This window comes from Aphis gossypii, unplaced genomic scaffold, assembly GCF_020184175.1.
Source record: "Aphis gossypii isolate Hap1 unplaced genomic scaffold, ASM2018417v2 Contig00478, whole genome shotgun sequence".
NCBI lineage: Eukaryota > Metazoa > Arthropoda > Insecta > Hemiptera > Aphididae > Aphis > Aphis gossypii.
This window is the reverse complement of record NW_026083126.1, coordinates 200,206-222,359: the sequence shown is the minus strand read 5'-3', so window position 1 is coordinate 222,359 and position 22,154 is coordinate 200,206. Positions and strand designations below refer to the sequence as shown.

Sequence of the window (22,154 nt, the reverse complement as noted above, 5' to 3'; positions counted from 1 at the left end):
TAATTCAAGGTTTCTTATAAGTGCTTAAAGTTCGAATTTATACGAAATATGTCAAAATTGCGAAAATTTGCAAGTAATTTTGTGGTTGGAAAATCGTAAAATTTTTTTCTTTTATAACTAAGATTTGAAAATTTAGTACAAGGTTCTCCAACAATTTTTCTTCAAATATCTGTAAAAAAAACTACCGGATTCAGACAAAAAATTTTTATGAGTGTTTGAAATTTAAATTTTTACAAAACCGTGTTAAATAACGGTTTAGCCTCAAACGATTTTTGATATTTGTTATTATTCAAATAGTATAAGTCGTAAATACTTAAAAATTTTACCAGTTATTTAGATTGTCATTTTCTTTACATGATTTGATTTTCAAAATATTTTGACTTTTTTGAGATATTTATAGACAATTGAAATTTTTAATTTTTCTAAGTATTTTTTTTTTAAATAACGATTAAAATTTTTTGGCTGACCAGAAAATCTTGAAAATTTAATACAAGGTTTTTTATAAGTTGTTCTTGAAGTGATAAAAAAAAATCCGAAATTGTTAGTCACAATTTTTTTTTATTAGCATTTGAAGTTCAAATTTTGACAAAAACTCGTTAAAATCATGAATATTTGCAAATTATTTTGTAGTTCAAAATTCATAAAATTGTTTGATATTTATATTTAACGTTAAATATTTAGACTGATAAATCAACTCTGTTCAGAATCGTTTTTCGTATACAATGATACCTATCATTGCATTCAAATTTAACCTACTCTAGTCCGAGGTACACCCCACCCCCTAATGTACAGCAGAGCGGTACCCACTTGCCGACTTTTTTTTTTTTTTTATTGAAATATAAAAAGTTAAAAAAAATTATTTATTTTATGAACTAAACAACAGTATCATATGACCTAGATCCACAATCACAATCACAAATATCGATAATCTTACCATATTTTTTTACTACATTTTCAACAAACTGATTTCCTTTTGATAATAATACAAAAACATATTTCGGATTCCATCTTGAGTGTTCAATCCATGGATTATCTTCTTTTTCCCAATGATGCAATATAAGACCGCAGCAAAAACATTCAACAATATCTTTTTTCCCTGAATATATAAAACCGCTTTCAGATAATGAGTATTTATCTTGAGATGAAGTCAACGGAAATAAATTGAATATTTTCAATCTTGATATAAATGTAGTAAATTCTGGATATGTAGGATATGCATTGTTTCGTACTAACGAAACAAGTGAACAAATACTGTTGTTAATTTGTTGAAAATTCATTTTTTTTATAAAAAAAATAAAAAAACTTAACTGAATTAAACTTGATTAAAAATAACAGAACCTGATTGAACGATGGTTGAATATTAACTGAACTGTCTGAACTGGAATGAATTAAATAAAACGACTTTTATCTATAATTTAATAAAATGAAATTACAGTGTAACCTGAATGTTTAACTTACAAGGGAAATAAATAGTGTTGAAGTGTGTATACACTGTTTAAACTTTATGTGTAACAGGGGAAAAAATAATTGGTTTAAGGGGGAAACTATACCTTAAATTTTAAAAATCTCTATAGTCAAAAGTGCGCAGAACATACAAATGTATACTACTAACCAACACTAATGATGACTGGGAAAATCTACCAATAACAAATAAAAATCAAGTAACTACCTATACAAAAAGTACTAGATCAAAAACAGCTGCCACCACAATTAAAGAAAATATTCAAATAAAACAATTGCCAGATGTACCTAATTTGTACACAGCTCAATTGCCAATAACAAAGGCAAAACATGAAGATTTGCAATCTCTTAAACAGGTATTACAATACAATATTTATCTACATAATTTAATATTAATGCACATTTTAGTAGCTACAATTTAACTAGACAACATTATTAGATTATATTATGTTTTATTGATGCACATTAACCATTAACAATTTATTTTTAAGGTCATAGAGAAAGATCACCACTCATTCTATGACAATTTAAAATACACAGAATTTGGCAAAAAAACCAAATAATTTATTATATTTTGACGTAATAGTGATTTTTAAATGTAGTGTAGTGAACTGGCAGTGACCTCAGGTGCTGCTGACACTGCACGCGTTACACACATATATATATAAATATATCTCCGGAACGCTTGTCGGTCGTACGTAAGTAGAGGGAGTTCGGGTTGAGTAATAACTTGAACACAACAATTGAGTTAGTATAATATATAGTTTATTATGTTAAGAAAATATAGTTATAAGTTAATGTTTAACAATACTTAATAAATTTGAGGGCAGAGTATAATGACTCTGCCCGAGAAGTTAGTTAATTTAAGACTTGGATCTAGACTTAGAGTATGTATGCGCCCAACACTATGGGCCGAAGGACCACTCGGTAATGCCCGAGAACAATGTACAGTACCACAACACGACCAATTATAAGGTGAACGCCGACTAAGTGACCGATAGGCAACCAAATGTACTTTTACGCCTTATAAATTGCAAGTAGGCAATTCTTGCGCTCGACGACGACACGGAGGAACGGGAAGAGAAATATATATATGAGATAAAACAAGGGAAGTAGGATAATACAATTTAGTTAATGGGGCCGAGGGGCCCTGTGATCGATCCGGTCTGGTGCAATGACCACAGAGGGGAACTATCGATATGGGACAACTTAAAAAGACTTATAATTAAGGCAGGTGGTGGCGGGCTGGAGACTGGTCGGCTGGTGACTGATACGACTGGACGACCGGGGCGGCCTCTCACACACCACGGCGGGTGCTGGCGGTCTTACGCGGTGACAACCTCAATGGTGCTGACGTGATGGTGGAGCAGCGTCACACAGTAGTCGGAAGACGCTGGCGATGGTGGATGAATCAATGAGGTGATAATATGGTGAAGAAACTTACGAAGTGTGTCGTGGTATGAGGGTGTTTATTTTGTTTCGTCACAGTGAAGATACTCCGTGAGTGATAGATCACGGAAGAATAATGATAATAGTAATACACGTTATTGCGCTCAATGCGACTTACAAAACATAAAAAAAAACCAATAAAAACTATGAGCTAAAATATGCTGCAATAGCGGAAAAAGAATCAAAAACAACAAAAACGTACATAAAAGATACGTAGTAAAAAATAATAATACAATAAGGGCGTTGGCTGCAGAGTACTAACAATAATAATAATAATAAATTAATAAGAGATAACATATGATAATATAGAACGGCAAAGCTGACCAATAATTAAATAATATAATAGGAACACATAGAGAATAAATATATAGATAGTATAATAATATTAAGATAATTTATAATGAACACGTAGAAGACGGAGTGGAGTATGGAGAGGAAAAAAACAATTAAGACGGTGTCATCGTCGAGCATAAGCGATAAGCACTATGTTTGGCGCGAACAGAGTACAATCGGCGATTTTAGGGCGCGGCCCAAAGACTAAGCTAAGTCCGGTGATCTGGGATGATAGACTAATTTTAATCGTACAGCGTATGCCGTTTAGAGACCCGTATATATACTAAATCTCCGCTGGACGAATTCACGGTAAAGAATGGAAGTGGTGGATCAAAGGAGGCCGAAATAATAATATTATATTATTTCGTAGAATCACGAACTGGTTTACCCAATACCAGGGCCTATGCACTCATATGTTAGACAATTGGTATCATAATATAGTATCGAAGAACGCCACCGGTAGCGTTTGAGAACAACTTTGAGGTTATGTAAGTAATATTTAAAAGTACATATTGTATCATAGAATAGTGAGTTGAGTTGTAACTTGTAGTTGACAAATATTTCACCATTTCGATTTTCGAATTTCGGATTCCCACATTTCCAATTCAGTTTATACTTTGCATTCATTTTCGAAAGTTTTACTTCCTCCAGGTAAATAAATTATTTCCAAATGGTTTCAAATAAATGCTGTGTGTCTGGGTGTAAGGATTCGGCAAAAAGGAAATATGTTTTTCCCAACAACGTCAACGACTTTTCAGTTTGGCTGAACAGAACCGGCAATCCTGCATTAAAAACGATGGACAAAGATCAAGTTAGAAAAACATACCAAATTTGTAGGAATCATTTCGATTCCCGTTGCGATTCGCCGGGCACAAACCAAAAATTAATTAAAAATTCACTGCCAACATTGAATCTACCACGTAACATTTTGTCCTATGTGTTTGTGAGCATGTATATGTCATTGTGTTGAAAAAAACTAATAAAGGATAGGTAACTCAATGTGTCAATGTTGCATGTATGTTCTTATAATTTATATTTACTTATATATGTCTTAGATTAGATATGTATATAATATGTAGATATGCTCTAAATAATCTATAGGTAGGTAATGTAGTTATAACTTGTTTATGTGATATAAGATAATTAAATGTTACCTAATTAGTTGAGTAAAATTAGAAGTTAATTATTATTTGTCTATTAAATATGCAGTGCTGGGTAAATTACTTTTAAAAAGTAATTGAATTACTTTACTTTTAAAAGTAGTTATACCTAGTTATAAAAAACAAAATAATTGAAGTTAAAGGTGTAAATATTAACTAACTTCTGTTCCTATGTACTGTGTCCGTGTTATTTATGTTTGTACCTATATATTGCTATAAAAAATTAATTATGTTCAAATATTTTATATAACATTATATTATAGCATGCATAAAAGAGTCCCTAAACTGGTCGAGCAGAAGTCCATCAACTCTTAATAATGGCAAGTAAATATTTAATTACTACATTTTAAAATATATAATATACAATATAAGTTTACAGTCATAAAATTAGTTGTAACGTTTGTACAACAGTAGTACTAGGTATATTATATAATTTATTTTTCTATAAACCATAACAAATATAATATTATTTTAATAAATGTTCCATAGTATCTACCTAAGCTTTTAAATAAATTATTACAAAAATGTATTTTTTTTATAATTACAGATATTGATGAAAATATTACACTGCAACCAATAGAGACCACTCCTAGTGAGATATCATTTTCTTCTCAACCACCTACTCAATTTATTTTATCTACACCGACAAAAAATAAAAGTAAGTTTAAGAGTTTGTTTATTATGAACCGGTTTCATTATTGTTCTTTGTTATTAAACAATAATAATTGCAAGTCACTGTAGAGGTGGGCTTAATCCCCTACTAATACCTAAAATGTTATTATTTTTAGTAAAACGCCAATCATTTCTTCAGCAACAGACCTCCAAACCAAACAAAATGACCCCAAATTGTAGAAAATTATACAAAGCAAGCTTAAAAATCAAAAATCAATTGTCAAAAAATAAATCCAAAATAAATACTTTCAAACACAGAATAAAATTAGCCGATAAATTTTTAAAAGAGGAAAACTTTAGTCAGATGGTTAATAAAGTTAACTCCACAACCTACAACTTCATTTTGTCCCAAGTCAAAAATCAAAAAAAAAAAATTCATGGTCAGCGATATACTAATGATGACAAAATATTGGCATTGTCCATTTACAAACAAAGCCCGAAAGGTTATAAATATTTGTCATCATTATTTGCACTTCCTTCTGTTAAAACAATTATGTGTTTATTACGTAAAGTACCTTTTGGACCAGGAATAAATTATCATATTATAGAACACCTAAAAAAAATTGTTGATCGTTTGAGCCCTATGGATCGCTACTGTACACTAATGTTTGATGAAATGTCTCTCGAAGCTGGTTTACAATACGACAAACATAAAGATTATGTTTTTGGATTAGAAGATTTTGGAGTTGAGAGGAATCCATCATCTTTTGCTGACCACGTTCTAACATTTATGATCAGAGGTATTCGGAAGAAATACAAACAACCAATTTGTTTTTATTTTATAAAAGGTACTACAAAAACACATCAGCTAGTAGAATGTATAAAAGAAGTAGTTCAGAACATTTTAAGTACTGGTTTGAATATTGTGGCCACGGTATCGGATCAGGGTTCAACCAACGTTGCAGCAATTAATGTGTTAATGGAAAAGACTCACCAATATTGTTTGGAAAAAAAAATTGAAAACCAATACAACGGATATTTTATTCATGATCATGATATTATACATATTTATGATCCACCGCATCTCTTAAAATCAATAAGAAACAATTTGTTAACTAAAAATGTTAAATTCAATTGGCGTGGAAAAGAACAAACAGCTTCGTGGGAACATCTAGTGAACTTATATGATATAGACAAAACATATGAGAACCTAGAAATGCGCAATATACCAAAAATTACCGAGGCCCATGTTTACAAGGATAAAATTAAGAAGATGAAAGTGTCTCCGGCGGCTCAAATATTTTCACATAATGTTGCATCAACCATGAGACTGATGTGTGACATGGGTAAGTAATATTGTGTAATGACAACTAGGTATAATATATGTGCATTTATTATATAGTATAAATCTGTTTGATTTAGGTCCAGATAATATTAAATTGGGTCGAAAAGCTGTTGGCACTGCAGACTTCTGTTTATTTATGGATATGCTCTTTGACTCTGTAAATGCCAGTTCAGTCCGTGCAATGAAAGGAAAGGATCTCCGTTCCGCTGTCACAGCTAATTCAAAACATATTTCATTTTGGAACGAGGCAATAGCAGTTTTTAACTCTATGACGTTTGTAGATAATAAAGGTAAAATATCTAAACCCCCTTGTATTAAGAACTGGATAACAACTTTAAAAGGAATGAAAAGTTTATGGTTTAAATTAAACAAGGAAGGCTTTAAATACCTTATAACCCGTAACATAAACCAAGACCCACTTGAGTGTTTATTTGGGCAATTTAGGCAACTTTCTGGTCGAAACATTAACCCTGATTGTTACCACTTTGTAAATTCATTTAAAACTCTGCTTCTTAATAATTTTTCATCCATAAAATCTAGAGAAACTAATTGTCAGCATAATGAAATTGATACATTAAGTAATTTAAAATTATTCCTCACAAGTAACAACATTAATGAAGCAGAAGTTCCTATTAAAATAAATTTTCTTGACACAAATTTAATAAAAAATGTTAATAAAACAAATGATGTTAGTGACATGACAGTCAGTTATATTGCAGGATTTTTAATGAAAAAAAACCTATCATGGATACTTCAATGTTATACATGTAAATTTGAGCTAAGGAGTGAAAACATTACAAATCCATTAATAAAGATAAGACAATATGATAGTGTGAAATATGGATTATGTAATCCATCTACTAATTTATTTCATTTTATTAAAGAAGTACTTAAAATTTGTTCATGTTGCATTAATGATATATATCATGAACGTAATCTGTCCAAACAATTAATTTTAATTATTGAGATGAACTTAGAATTCACATTTACATGTCCAGATCATAAAATTAAGGATATACTTATAAAAAAAACTGTACATATGTTTCTTTTCACTTATTTTAAAAACATCAACCGTATTTTAAGAGGTCTTGATACAAAACAAAAAGATAATAACGATAACATTAAAAAAATGGCATTTTCATATTACAATACTCATTCCAAAAGATATAAACAAAAAACCAATAGTCTTAATAAATTTTAACACATTAAATTACATTGTATTACATAACTACCTACCTATAAATACCCAATATTTTCCAGTATCATAAGTATTTGTTATATTATAATATATATTATTAATTTCTGTGTATTTTTATTTAAAATAGAAATATTTAAATTTTTAAAAGTTTTATTATTTGTTTATAATGTATTTTTAATAATTAATAATTTTGTTAAAACTTTTAGTTATGTAGCTATTTTTTTTATAATTGTATCATTATTAATTTCTGTGTATTTTTATTTAAAATAGAAATATTTTAATTTTCAAAAGTTTTATTATTTGTTTATAATGTATTTTTAATAATTAATAATTTTGTTAAAACTTTTAGTTATGTAGCTATTTTTTTTATAATTTGTATCATTATTAATTTCTGTGTATTTTTATTTAAAATAGAAATATTTTAATTTTTAAAAGTTTTATTATTTGTTATAATGTATTTTTAATAATTAATAATTTTGTATTGTTATAAAACTGTTAGTTTTATACAATTATACCTGATTTGTATTATAAAAATTAAAGTCTATTTCAATTTAATAACAATTTATTTATTATAATTTTTTTGCTTCACAGCAATGCGTTAAATTGACAATACCACATTAACAGTTCATACAAAAAAGTAACTAATAAGTGATTGTTTTATTTTATTCTAATGATTAATGAATGAATATGAACATCAATAAAATATTTTTTTAAGAAATACGTTAGCGGTGCCCCAGTAGCTGCTGCGGCGGCGGCAAATCGCCGCCCGGATATTAGTTCTAAAGAATGTCACCGGGAGCGCTATTTTACGTGCCCGGTTTATCGTAGTAGTTTCCTATCTATACTATTCTTTAATCTATGCCCAATACCCATCCTATATTTCTGCATAACCTTGTGCGTAAACAACAAGTCAATAAAATGTACTATTAATATGTGTTAACCGTCGTTAAATAGTAAAATGACTATGTGCTAGTAAAGTGACTATGTCGGTTTATTACAGTAGTATGTTCCTTTTAACTTTTTATTTTAATTTTGTTATGTGATTTTCAAGAAATAGAAACACAGAAAAAAGTTTATTATACCTACCTACTTATTCTTATTATTACATTTTTAGTTTAAAATTGTTAACATTTATGTTAATTACAACGACTGATAAAATATTTAAACATAAGTACCTATGTGCATTATTATTATACGTTTTGAGTTTTTAACCAAAAATTATGTATTTAACTGTTACTTTTTATTTTTATTTTATAATGTGGTTTTTCAAGAAACAGAAAAAGTTATTTTTTATTATTATTATAAAATCAATTAAATAACCACGTATTTAATATTTATTCCTAACTATATTTTTAGCTTCCTGTATCTTTATTAGATATTACAGAATATTTAGCCAGGGTCAAATTTGGTCTTATATTTCTTTTTAGGTATTATAAAATTCAATTTTAAACTCTTATTTTAAACCTGACTGATAATATTATATTATAGATCTATATAATTAAATTAATATCATTTTTAAAGATTCATTATTATTTTACAATACGTCATAATATTAAGTAAGAAGTAAGTAGTAAGTTTATACTTAGGGTACTTTGTATAGTCGAAATAATATAGGCATAAAATCTCTCATGTGTAAAGAAAAAAATATGTACATAATTATTAACCTCCTATGTGTCAACAGCACACCTCTTATGTGGTGTTTCAGAATAAAAAAATACTATCAAAACCTCATATGTGCAAAAATCTTAACAATATGCTTAATATCCCTTTTGGATAAAACAATATAATAATAATAATAGCCCAATTTCATTTCTAAACATATTTTACACATTTTAAATATTTTTTGAAATGTTTATATTCAATAGGTACTTATTTTTAAAACTACTAAAACGTTTCTCCTGAAAAACTTGGTTTTTTTACATACCTAGGAGATTTTTCACGCCAAGCGACGATATACTATTGTCAAATAAATTTTATACAAGAGAATAACTTAACGTATGTTAGTCTTAACAAATACAAATACTATAAATGATATTACTAGTAAACAAATAAATGAGTAATATTGATAAAACGGTGATAAAAATATTTTGATACGTCTGACCTGGTTAAGTGTCGATAAAATTTTTTGGCGGAGTCAAAATATATGAAAAATTAATACAAAGTTCCTCATAAGTTATTCTTATAGCGATAAAAAAATTATAGGAATACATATGCACAATTTTTTTATTAGCATTTGAAGTTCAAATTTTGACAAAAACTCGTCAAAATCATGAATATTTGCAAATTATTTTGTAGTTCAAAATTCATAAAATTGTTTATATTTATATCTAAAGTTAAATATTCTAGACTGACAAATCATCTCCGTTCAGAATCGTTTTTCGTATACAATGATACCTATCATTGCATTCAAATTTAACCTACCCTAGTCCGAGGTCCAGCCCATCCCCTAATGTACAGCAGAGCGGTACCCACTTGCCGACTTTTTATCCTTAGATATAAAAATTTAACGTTTTGTAAATTTTTAACAGCAAAATAATTTGTTAATTTTCAATTTCATATAGTTTGTCAATATTTAAAATTTAATGTCTTATAAAAAAACATCTTGCCTATGAATTTTTATTATATTTTTTTAATATATTTAAACTGGTATTGTAACAATGTGTGAAGAATATGACTATAGTTTGTAACGTCACAGAATTTTAGGCCATTTCCTTATCTACATGCGTAACTATAAACAACATCCTAACGGTTATGTAATAACGTTTCCCCGCTCTCCTACCTAGTGTTCGGTTGTCGCTGTCGGTCTGACTCCATCGCCGTCGTTGGCTTTGCCGCGCCGTCGGTATGCGTCAGCAGGGCATACCTGGATACCTAAATTATTGTAAATTTTCCCACCTCAAGACGACACTGCAAGACACCAAAATTCACCGACTACGTCCATCACGATCTCCATCTCTGCGCATTTTGTCAAAAACCGTCTACTTGGTCACTTCTATTGGACACCGCAGTCCAACAATTCATTTATCGTTCACCCACATAGTTGATCAACGTTTTTCTTTCTATTTTCTTTTTTTTCTATCATTTTGTTTAATATTTTGTCCGTTACAACATGATGGGCTAACTACTTCTGCAGGCCCGTGGCGGGCGAAGCCACCACATTCACAACGGTTCTCCATCACGTCGAGATCACCATCAACACCTCAAGCCTTCAATCGTCGTAACGTATCAATTTCCCCCCCAAAAAAACCCCTTTTAATGTCTATCCACTTAACCATGCCGTTTTCTTATATCTCATTTCTCTTTTTTCTAAATCTCTATACCCCGGTAACCCCGTTCTCACGGAGCCGTGGCCGTGGGTCTTTCTTAATATATATATTACATAAAATACTATTCCTATTTCTTTGTAATTAATATAATAAGCTCGGTAACCGAATTTCGGAGCCGCAGCCCATATTAGTATTATTCTATCTCCATTTATCCTCCCAATCCCCTGTCTTTTCAAATACATATTTATTTATTTCATTTCTTTCTTTCTTTCTTTCTGACCTTTTATTGTGTTCATATGTATTCTCATCAATTTCTCATTTAATAAAAACTGTATACTTATATATTTTATGCATTTGCCAGGTGACAACTATATTATGTATTCTTGTAATGCTGTATATATTATATCTGTATTGCATTTTTTGCCATTTAACTATTGCTCCATTTTTAATTATTTTTATTGTTAATATTATTTATTCTCATGTTGAGTATCTCATGTACAATATATATTTATATCTATTACCCTAACTTTCTCTTATTATTTCATAGGGTTCCTCTAGACTTAATGTTATTATTTTATTCTTTTATTTCAACATTAAGTTTGTTTAAAGCCCATAGACTCTACCGATGTGTCCACAAGACACCACGTGGTTCGGTCTATGGGTCATCTCATAAGTGTTCCCCTTATGTGATGGGTGGTAAGTAAGCCCCTAAAAAGGCTGAACGCTCACAAGTTATTTATTAAAAAGACTAACTAAGATTATTAATAAAAAAGGTTTTTAGTAATGATTAATAAATACAAAAACTATACAAATTTTAGTGTGTTTATCACATCCATGAAATTGAGACTCGCCACTTGAATTGTACAAGCCAATCGAATACCAAAAGTTAGCAAATTTTTAGCAAATAATAGGAAATCAAAATTCAATCTTTTATTATTATAAAGAAATGTACCAGGCTTTTAATTCTTGTTAACTTTTTGTGCCACTAAAATTTTTATAAAAATCTTTTTTTAATTTTTATTATTATGATATAGATTTCTTATTAACTGTTTTTTATTCTAATTAGATATTTTTTTATACTACTTCAATTTTTTTATTCAACTATGCTTTCTATAATAATTATCATTTTTTTTTTAAAAAAAAAAACTAAAAAATTGGAAACCGAAAATGTCCGTAAACATCTCAAAACAAGTCAAAATATTTTGTAAATTGTATCATGTATTATATCTATACTGCCCGTGTATATCAGAGCAGTACAAATTGGCCCACATTTTTTTATCAATACCTTTTAATCCATTTTAAATGTTGATCATATTTGGTTAGGTCAGGTTAGGGTGTAACAAGTTTATGATATTTTATAATGCACTGGTGAAATTCGTTTTTTTTTTTTTTTTTTTTTTAGTTACATTTGATTGCACAAAATGAATACAATATTTTTAATTGTGTTGAGTATAATTATTGAAACAAATTTTAATGAAATCTAATTATCTTATATTTTATACGATTATACTTTATCTACTTCTATGATCTTTAAAATCCTTTTTATTGAATTCGTTTTAAGTTAAAAAAAACTGTTAGGCCTGCTGCATTAAAGTATTAAACCATGATATCGTGTTCACTGCTCTTCGAGAAAAAATGCATTTATTGTTTAATGACGATCACATTTTAAGGCGAATATCTGATCAAGTTTGGGTTGATTTGTCGGTTGCACTTCAATATAAAATGTCAGCAAAGACAATTCTGTAATAACGCAAAAATAAATAAAAAGGACAAAATAAAGAAATTATCAATACGAATATTAGTAAAAGTAAAAATATTAATATGTTGATTAATATTTTTATTTTTAAAAGTAATTGTTTTGTTTTATGTGAAGTAGTTTAAATAAATTGTATCGGAAATCACAAGGGACACAAGCCTTGAATGATCGCCTCAAATATATTTATAAATTATTAGTTATTTATTAATTATAAAGTGTTCTAAATAAATTGTAGGACATTCACAAGGGACACAAGCCTTGAATGAATGCCTCAAATATATTTAGAAGTTATTAGAGATTTGTCGATTATCTTAGTCTATGTCCTATCACTTTAAATTTGCGAAATTACCTTCCTCCTGATGGTCGGAGGGTTCTCGAGGTCGTGCTTCGAGAACGATCAAGTAAACTCTATAATACTATTTTTATTTAAATATGGATGCGCATGCACCTTACCTTATCCGCAGCTGTCTATGATTGCAGTCGACGTGACAAGGATAGAATTTAATAATTTTTTTAACACTCAAAAAGAAATAACTAAACACTTCAATAAATTTCGTTTTAGAAAAAGGAAACAGTAAAGTTGTCGTAGGCAGTATCTTTTGAGTGGTCTTGTGTAAGTATGCTGTGCTCCTGCACTTGTCTGGTTTTAGAGGTGCTCGTGCACTTATGTTTTTTGGATGTGCTCATGCACTTACCGCTATGAAGGGTGCTCATGCACTGATGAGAAAAGACGATTTTGGTCAGGCCCGCCAGAGTCATCGGCGGCCCGATCAAAGGTGTCGGTGTCCCCAAAGAAAATTGTCTTTTTCCCTGGTGAAAGCGACCCTGACCGGACCATCTCCTGTCTCCGGCGGCACATGAAGGAAATCGCATGTGTTGCGCCGTTCCGTTATAATCCCGTACAGTGTCCTGTAAGTGATTAGATAATAGCAATCGTTCCAATCATCAGTGACTTGATTTATTGGGGTTATTTTAGATTTTATTACATGCGTGCGACAACTCGACCGTTATATATTTTATTAAACGAAAATAACGAATTTACAAAATTTATGATATGTGAATTTGAGCATATCATTACAATACCTATACATAGCAGTTTATCAAAATAGGCATGATTGGCAAAATAAAATAAAACATTTGCTAGGCATTGAGAATCAACCAAATGTAAGTTCAATAGAAACAGAATCTACATCTTCATCTTCATCTACAGAAGAACAAAATAATAAAAGATTATTTAATTTAACTATACTCTTTACTGATTTTCCTAACATTTTGCTAACGTCTGTATCATATAAAAGTAAAGGAAATATAAGATATTATGATATATTGAAACCAGGGGCATGGACCGATGTAATAAATGATGCGTTTTTGTCAAATCATAAATTGCCGTGCTGTTATATTTATAAACGCGGTAAAGTCAATATGGACATATCAAAAAGCAAACATTATTTAACATTCAAAGCAACTTGTAAAGACTGTAAAAATGATGTTTTTGGTTGGAGTGATGCTAAACCGAAACCAGATGAACCATTGCATTTATGTATACTAACAAAAAATACTGTCAGCGATAAAATCAATCATACGACCAAAAGACCATTTAAAGGTACTAAACGTAAAATGGTTGGTTGAGAATTGTCAACAGATGTACCTTCAAATTGGAGACGTAAACAGGTAAAAGATTTAGATTTTCGAAGAATTTCCCATCGAACGTGTACACAAATAATGTGTTGAGTAAGACTAAACAAGATTATATAGAAAAATCATTAGAAGTCATGAATAAAAATGCAATTAATTCCTTGATTGAATTAAAGCATACTTCTCAGGCTGGAAATATTCATCATATTGGCAATGATCCAGTTATTATTCATTATTGGACAAGCCATAAACTTGTCATATATAAAGATTACTAAAAAATATAGTTGGCTTTTTATTGATGCTACCGGTAGTCTTATAAAAAATCAAACGTACGTCTCTTAATTTACTATCAGGTGATATATACGATATGTACGAGGCTGTTGTTAATGCAGGTTTCGGCTAAATTCCCGTTACCCAAATGATAAGTGAAAAGCACGATTCCCCAACTATTTCATATTGACTGAACATGTGGTTAAGATGTGGACTAAGTGCACCTAGTGAAGCCGTATCTGATTACTCCAGAGCACTTCTTATGGTAATGTGTAAATGTTTTTGTAATTTAAGTTTTCAATCATACCTTGATGAATGTTTTTCTGTAATTACCGGTGAAAAACTAAACTGCCGTTATGTTTTATTAGAATCGAAGTCTCTCATATGATCAAAACTGTTTGCAGACTTAAGTGTTTAAGTGGTATAAAGAAAAAGTATTTAAAAGAATTGTATGTTCATTTTTTTAGACTTTTATTAACTTCAACTGATCTTGACACTTTAAAAAATATATTAACAGCTTTCATGACAGTGATGTTAAGTAAAATAGATGGTTAGATAGATGAAACAGAGAATCAAGAAAATCCATCAGAGAAGTATCGAATTTATTTGGTAAATCTTATGAAAGCCATACCTGCTGATGAAACTAGTAATAATTACATAGACTGCAATACTTAAGAAAATGAAGGTATACAAATTGAAAATGCAGATGAAATAGATTAATCTTCAACTTCAATAACCCAATTTTTGCAGGATACTGAGAATTGTAGTATATTAAATGCCAGTGTTTAAGGTAACAGGATGTCTGCGTACTTTTTGCCAGAATTAGCAAAAGACGTTAAGAGAATGTGTAAGCATTTTCCATTGTGGATTACCGTTATCCTAATAAGTACCTGTAAGAAGCGATAGACTATTTTCATAATTTGAGTCTAGTGAACGAGCAACACATTTTAAAGGACCATTATCTATGGTTTTTGTTACACACTGTAAGTTTTCATCTAACAATTATTACAAAACAAAAAAAAATTAAAAACATGAACATCTCATAAATATACTATAATTTAGAGATTTGTGCTTTTTATTTACCTACCGAGGTTCTAGTGAAAATTCAGAACCTAATAACCATAATTTTCGAAGCATAGAATATTTCGAATTTAGAAAATAAATATAAATAGCCAATAGGTAATATACATTTTTGGTTACATACCTGAAATTATGGTTTCTTCGATTTTCCTTTTTTTGGAAAAATAGGCTATCTCCCAATATGCGGTCTACCTGTTTTTTGCGTACTACCTAACTATAAATATGAGTATAGTATGCGGTCTACCAATGTTATGTGTTATACCTGCCTATAGTAGGGTAGGAAATCCCGCGTCATTATTATTTATTAGTTTATTACCTACTAATTTAATGTATTATATTTTATCACTTTAATCTTATTTTTTCATAATGATATATACCTATATTTTATCATATAACAGCTAATATGTTCTTAGTCGGTTTAGTGTCGTTTGTGGTGAAACAACTTTTTTTAAAATTTGAATTTAAAATTTTCTTTAACTTAAAATGCTTGTTAAAGAATTTTATAAAATTTTTTTAACTGAGGCCTCAAGTGTTAAATACTTACAGATTATGGCCTGTTACCTTGTGCGAAACAATGCCACAATGTGGTAGTGACGTAAAACTGTACCAAAGAAATGATAGAGGAAAACTTAGAGAAGTTTTCCGATGTAAAAAAAAGGTTGCCAAACTACCCAATCGGTACGTAATGAAAATTTATTTTTTACTTACGTAGACAAAAATGGTCGAAAAAATAGTGGATTGAGTATCAGTGAAATAATGGAGATTGTGTTCTTCTGGGTTATGGACAATCAACTTTTTCAAATAACAAAATTTACGGGGCTATCAAAAAATACTATTTGTGACTGGATGAATCTCTGTAGAGATATCCCTGTACGTATGTTCAATAAAAGGCAACCTTTTGGAGGTCCTGGTCAGATTATTCAAATTGATGAATGTTTGTTGCGGGGTGCACGAAAAAATAATAAAGGACGCTTTCGACTTGCTGATTTAAAAGCTGCAGTTTGTACCTAGACAAGAAGATGAAGAAGACACCAATCGCAATTATGGTCGGAGAATTGGTGGACCGTGGGTAGTTGGATTATGTTGTGTTTTGGAAAATGGTTTAACTGATGCAAGATTTTTTATTGTTGAAAAAAGAGACAAAGAAACATTACATCAAATAATTAAAAATGAGGTATGAAATAATGTGTACTGTTTTTGTAATTTGTATTTATAATTTTGTTTTTTTTTAAGGTACTACCTGGTACAACGATTCATTCCGATTCATGGCTTGGATATAAAGGTATATCTGAAAAGGGCTATGTACATGAAACGGTTAATCATTCAGTGAATTTTGTGGATCCGGAAACTGGTGCCAATACACAGAGAATCGAAAGTCTTTGGAGGCCTCTAAGACTGAAAATTGTTAAAAAAATGTGTGGTACTAATGAAGACCTCTTAGAGAGGTACTTAGCCGAGTATTGGTGGCGAGGTCTAAATAAAATGGATGATATTTTTGATAGTTTTCTTAGAGATATGAAAATATGCTTTGTGGATAATCAATAATAATAATATATATTTTTTTAATATTTTATATACCTATAACCTATATTGCATGTGAATTTTTTTTTGTTTTTAATTTTTGTAAAATCATAGTGTGGTGGTAATATTATATAAATTTTCGATATTTATTTGTATTTTACCATTTTATATCAATTATTATTATTTTATATTCGATGGATGGGTTTCCCGTAGCCTCATTACCAACGGGTCGTACCGTACATTATTATTATTATTATTATTATTATCATATATTATCATTATTTATATTTATTTTTATTTTTATTTATACCACCCATGCCTATCCGTGCTGGTCTCCGGTATACTACAATTTAGTATAATATTTAAGATTTAACCACGTCCATTCTGGTAGATCGTATTTTTTTTGGTAGACCGCATATTGGGAGACAACTTTTGTGGTAGACCGCATATTGGGAGATAGCCGAAAAATATGTAGTTATGGAAAAAACCGATGGAGGTGTAATGATTTGTTTTTTATTATTTTTTATTTTGCACGAATCAATGTGTCTTCTCCAATTAATTTTATTTAATGTTCCTCTATTTCGTTAAAATAATTTACATATAATATTTCACAATACAAAGGCATTTTTATAAAAAAAACAATTAACAAAAAAAAAAAAACAAACGTCAATTGCAAAAAGGTTATTTAAATAGTGAAATCGAATAAAATAAATAGAATAATAATTAATGATGACCGGCGTCAACTGGCGGTAGTGACAATGACGAACTAGATAGGTACTTAAGAAACTAAATATGTCTACATGTTTCCTGTTTTCCATGATAAAATTTTGTTTGGATTGTGAGGGTTTTTTTGCTTATAAGTATATAAATAGAATATCTTGTATCAAAAACTGTTATTTACAGCAGTATTCATTTTTCTTTGTCGCCTTTATTACTCCATGAATAGAATAAATTGGGTAATAAACATGACTGAAGACAGAATTCTGAATTATCACAGGTTCTCAATTAATAATATTATAGTACACATGCACTATTACTACGAACTAAGGTAATATAAAAACAAAATATTCTTGATTATGAGTTTATGACTATTAAACATTTAAACTATAGTTACTACTCATTATAATAATAACAATAAGCTAGTGTAACTACTGTACTAGGTTGTACACTGTACAATAATAAACAATAATATAATAAATAACAATAATAATTAATAACCTGTATTTTTAGTCTATTGCCTATTGTTGGGCTATACTCAATCTTTATGTCTATAGTACCCACCACAGTACAACTCATCTGTGCTACTGTACCGTACCACCCGCCACCGAATACCAGGACACCACCCGCCAAATTTAGGTATTGCGGATTGTAGTGAGCCGGTCTTGGTGAAGATGGCTCAGCACGATTTAACGACGAAGTCTACTTTGTCGTATGTCTTCTTCAGAGAGTGTAGGAAGTTTGGAGTTAATAAACAACTCGTTTGAATTAAAAGTTATTTATTCACTGAGACAATGTATATAATAAAAGCTAGCCCGATGTGTTGTTAAGTATAGAACAACGCCATCGGTCTATGCGTGAGTGAGGCTTAACTATGTCTAATTCTTAATACTACCACAACCCCTTTTATATTAAACTATTTTGGGCGTAGTCCCCAAAATATACGTAGGTGTCATGGTAAACAGGAAATTCGACTATAAGTTTCTATTTCATGTTTACTATGTCCAATTATTTAAATACATAATTTTAATCCTAAAAATCTATATAAACGATTATTAAAACCATGTTCGTAATCCAATTATCTAATTATCTATTATTAAATATAATATACTAGCTGACCCCGTGCACTTCGTTGCCCGTTAAAAATGCAAATTCTATATATATAGATTCGAATTTTGATTAATTTGTTATTTACTTTTCGGTTTAACGGTGTTCAAAACTTAGACATTTTCATTGACTGTTTTGATTCTCAAAAATCTTGTGAAAGCACCACTTTAATATGCGAATTTTGTAAAATGCTTTCTTATTACACACTAAATTTGTGATACGATTTTACGAATGTATCGTGTAAATTGTAAGCATCGATCTATCATTGTTCAGGCTCTACGTTTATCAGTCAGTGAGTTACTCAAGTCATAATATTATAGTCATTCTGCTTATCGTTGCCGTGAGACTCTCTTATGATTATGAGAGCAGTATATTATCATGTAGGCAATCCACACGTGGTTGATTGCGGACCCCGCGAGATGTGTATAAGAAGTTTATAATTTCTAACACTTAAGTTTCAAAGTTATATCATTTTTTTTTTTTACTACAGTGGGTAAAATACAATAATGTGCCATCTCGTTGGTTTTTGTATTGTTGCCTGTTGGTAAAACAATAAAACTTAGTATAACTTGTTATGTTAGTCTATTGCTGTGCATTTGAAATTTACTGTAGACATTGACTTATTTTTCTAATTCTTATTTTTGTTGTTATGGTTTTAACAAAATATAACAACAGATCTGTAACTATTATATTCAATCATAATCAATAGCGACATTAATATAGTTTATTTTCTTGCTGGACTGCAGTGATAGTTGTTGTTGTTTTTTTACATCCAGATTCTGAAGTTTTCTGGTGGATTTTCTTAAATTGGACTACATAAGCACCTTCTCTTGCGACCAATAGGAGCGAATTATCAGTGAAAAATGTTACAAAAATGGGGAAAATAAATAATAATAACAAAAAAATTGTTACCATAAAATAGTAATAATAATAATAGTAATAGTAGTCATCGGTATTTTTCATTGTATTTTTATTAATTTTCCGTTCAATTTTCTTAACTTTTTCTCACATAAGAAATTTCTCCTGGAAATTACGACCCAAACAAAATAAGAATGAGCGAAATCGATCCAGCCGTTCTCAATTCATGAAATGTTATACATTTTTGTCTCTATTTTTATACATATAAAGATAGAAGATAGATAGATTATTGTGAACTAAAAAAAAATTCACTCAACAAATTTCAAATTTCCAAACTAAAATAACTAAAGAAACCATAGATTATATTGATTGTACATCGAGCTGATGTTTAGATGTCTACGTCTACCATAGAGTAAATAAAGACAATGGTATCGAGTTCAAATCCCAGACATCAATGAATAGATTTTGCACTTTTTCTACTTATTCGGTTGACTTTTTAAAAATTTTCTTTCGTAAAAACTTTCTCCAGACAATAACAAATGCAACTAAAAAATAATTAGCGAAATCGGTTCAGCTGTTCTCAATTGATGTATTTTTATAAATTTTTGTCTCCATTTTTATATATATAGATTTTTAATTTCTTTTTTTACTATGACAACGATTTAATTTTGTATGTCTATTTGCATGCATTTTTAAAAAAATTTTAAATAAATGATTTATTTTATTTAAATGGTTGCCATTGACTACCAAAAATAATTTAGTTGACTATTTGCTGGTTAGATGGCGCTTCTGTAATTTCATCACCACCTCGTCTTATTTCTCTAACCCGATAACTTTCTCAAATTTTTCGTCCGTAAGAACCTTCTCCTGGCAATTACGACCCAAACAAAAAAAGAATGAGCGAAATCGGTCCAGGCATTGTTGAGTTATGCGCGTACATACAAAAAAGGGGGTTCTATTTTATATAGTAGTATAGATTAATATTCAGTATTATAAATCTAAACAACTAATATCAGCTCAGGGTAAAAGGAATGATGTAATTAAATAGTAGTGTAGTATGCCGGATTACTACAGGATGCAATACCTAAACATAGGGATCGGCGCCACTGCAAGGACGAGAAGAACGAAAAAAATTAGATGAAATAACACATATAAGAAAAGTATTTGATGATTTTACTATGAACTGTAAGAAACCTTACTCATCTGAATACGTAACTTTAGATGAAAAGTTGCAATCTTTCAAGGATTGTTGCTCCTTTAGGCAATATATTATATCTAATAAACCCGCCAAATATGGCATAATAATAATTGCGCTATGAGATAGTGTGAACGTCCAATCTAGAAGTATACGTAGGAACACAACATACCGGTCCGTACTCGGTAGATAATTTTGTGACGTGTATTACTAAACGTTTGATGAATAATTCTTTGGTGAATGGTATAAATGTCTTAAGTAAAAAACAACTAGTTTTCAGGAAAACAACACAAAACATTGGAATATCATTCAAAATCATTGATAATAATGTCTGGGCTGATAATTAGTTTAATTTAGTATTCAATGTACCAACTTTTGTATTAACTATTAGGTAGAACTTTAAAATCAATTTTTCACTGTTTTTAAGTGACTTAAGATAATTGGATATTTATTTATTATGACTTACACTATATGTATCATTAAGTTTCAACAAGGCATGTATTTAAAATAATAAATTTATTAATTATTATTACCCTTGACGCGGACCTGGTGGAGGTTGATTGTAGATTGTCCTTGCAGGTGTATGATTGGCGTCTGTTAAGCTGTAATCGTCGCATTGTTGATAATTAGTCCAGTCATTTAACGTTTTTTCCCGGAATTAAACCGGAAAGTTTTGAAACTTTGCAGAAAGTTTGGTTGTGGGTACCCGATTAAAAAAAAAAAGTCGCCATCGCTCCGAGGTCCGGAAGTGTCCGCCATCTTGGATTTTATGTGCAATTTTTTAGTTTTTTAAAATTATCTTTGAAAATATTCATTTTATCTCAAAAATACTTCTATACAAAAATATTTTTGACAAAATTTACAACAAATGTGTATCTATATATATTTTTGTAGCTTAAATAGGTGAACTGTTAAATCCATCCGCGCGTTGTAATATTTGGTGTGGCGCTCGTCAATAGTCTATATATAGGTTGTGCGACTCATCGTGTAAACTAGAAAACGTAATATTTGCATTTTTTCGTATGTTCTAATATTTCATAATATTATTTTAAATATTATTGATACATATTACGTATTATGTTTGTTGACAAAGGTAAACTATAGTCTATATTTTATTTAAAACAAATTTAATAATATGTAGCTAACTTTTCGAAATGTTTAGTTCTATAGCGTATTTAGCAGTATAATACC

At 29.6% G+C, this 22,154-nt stretch overlaps 1 pseudogene; it reads left to right on the top strand.

Moving 5' to 3' along the window:
* The first annotated feature begins 16,247 nt into the window (after positions 1-16,247).
* On the top strand, positions 16,248-17,110 carry LOC126554383 (uncharacterized; annotated as a pseudogene).
* The last annotated feature ends 5,044 nt before the right edge of the window (positions 17,111-22,154 follow it).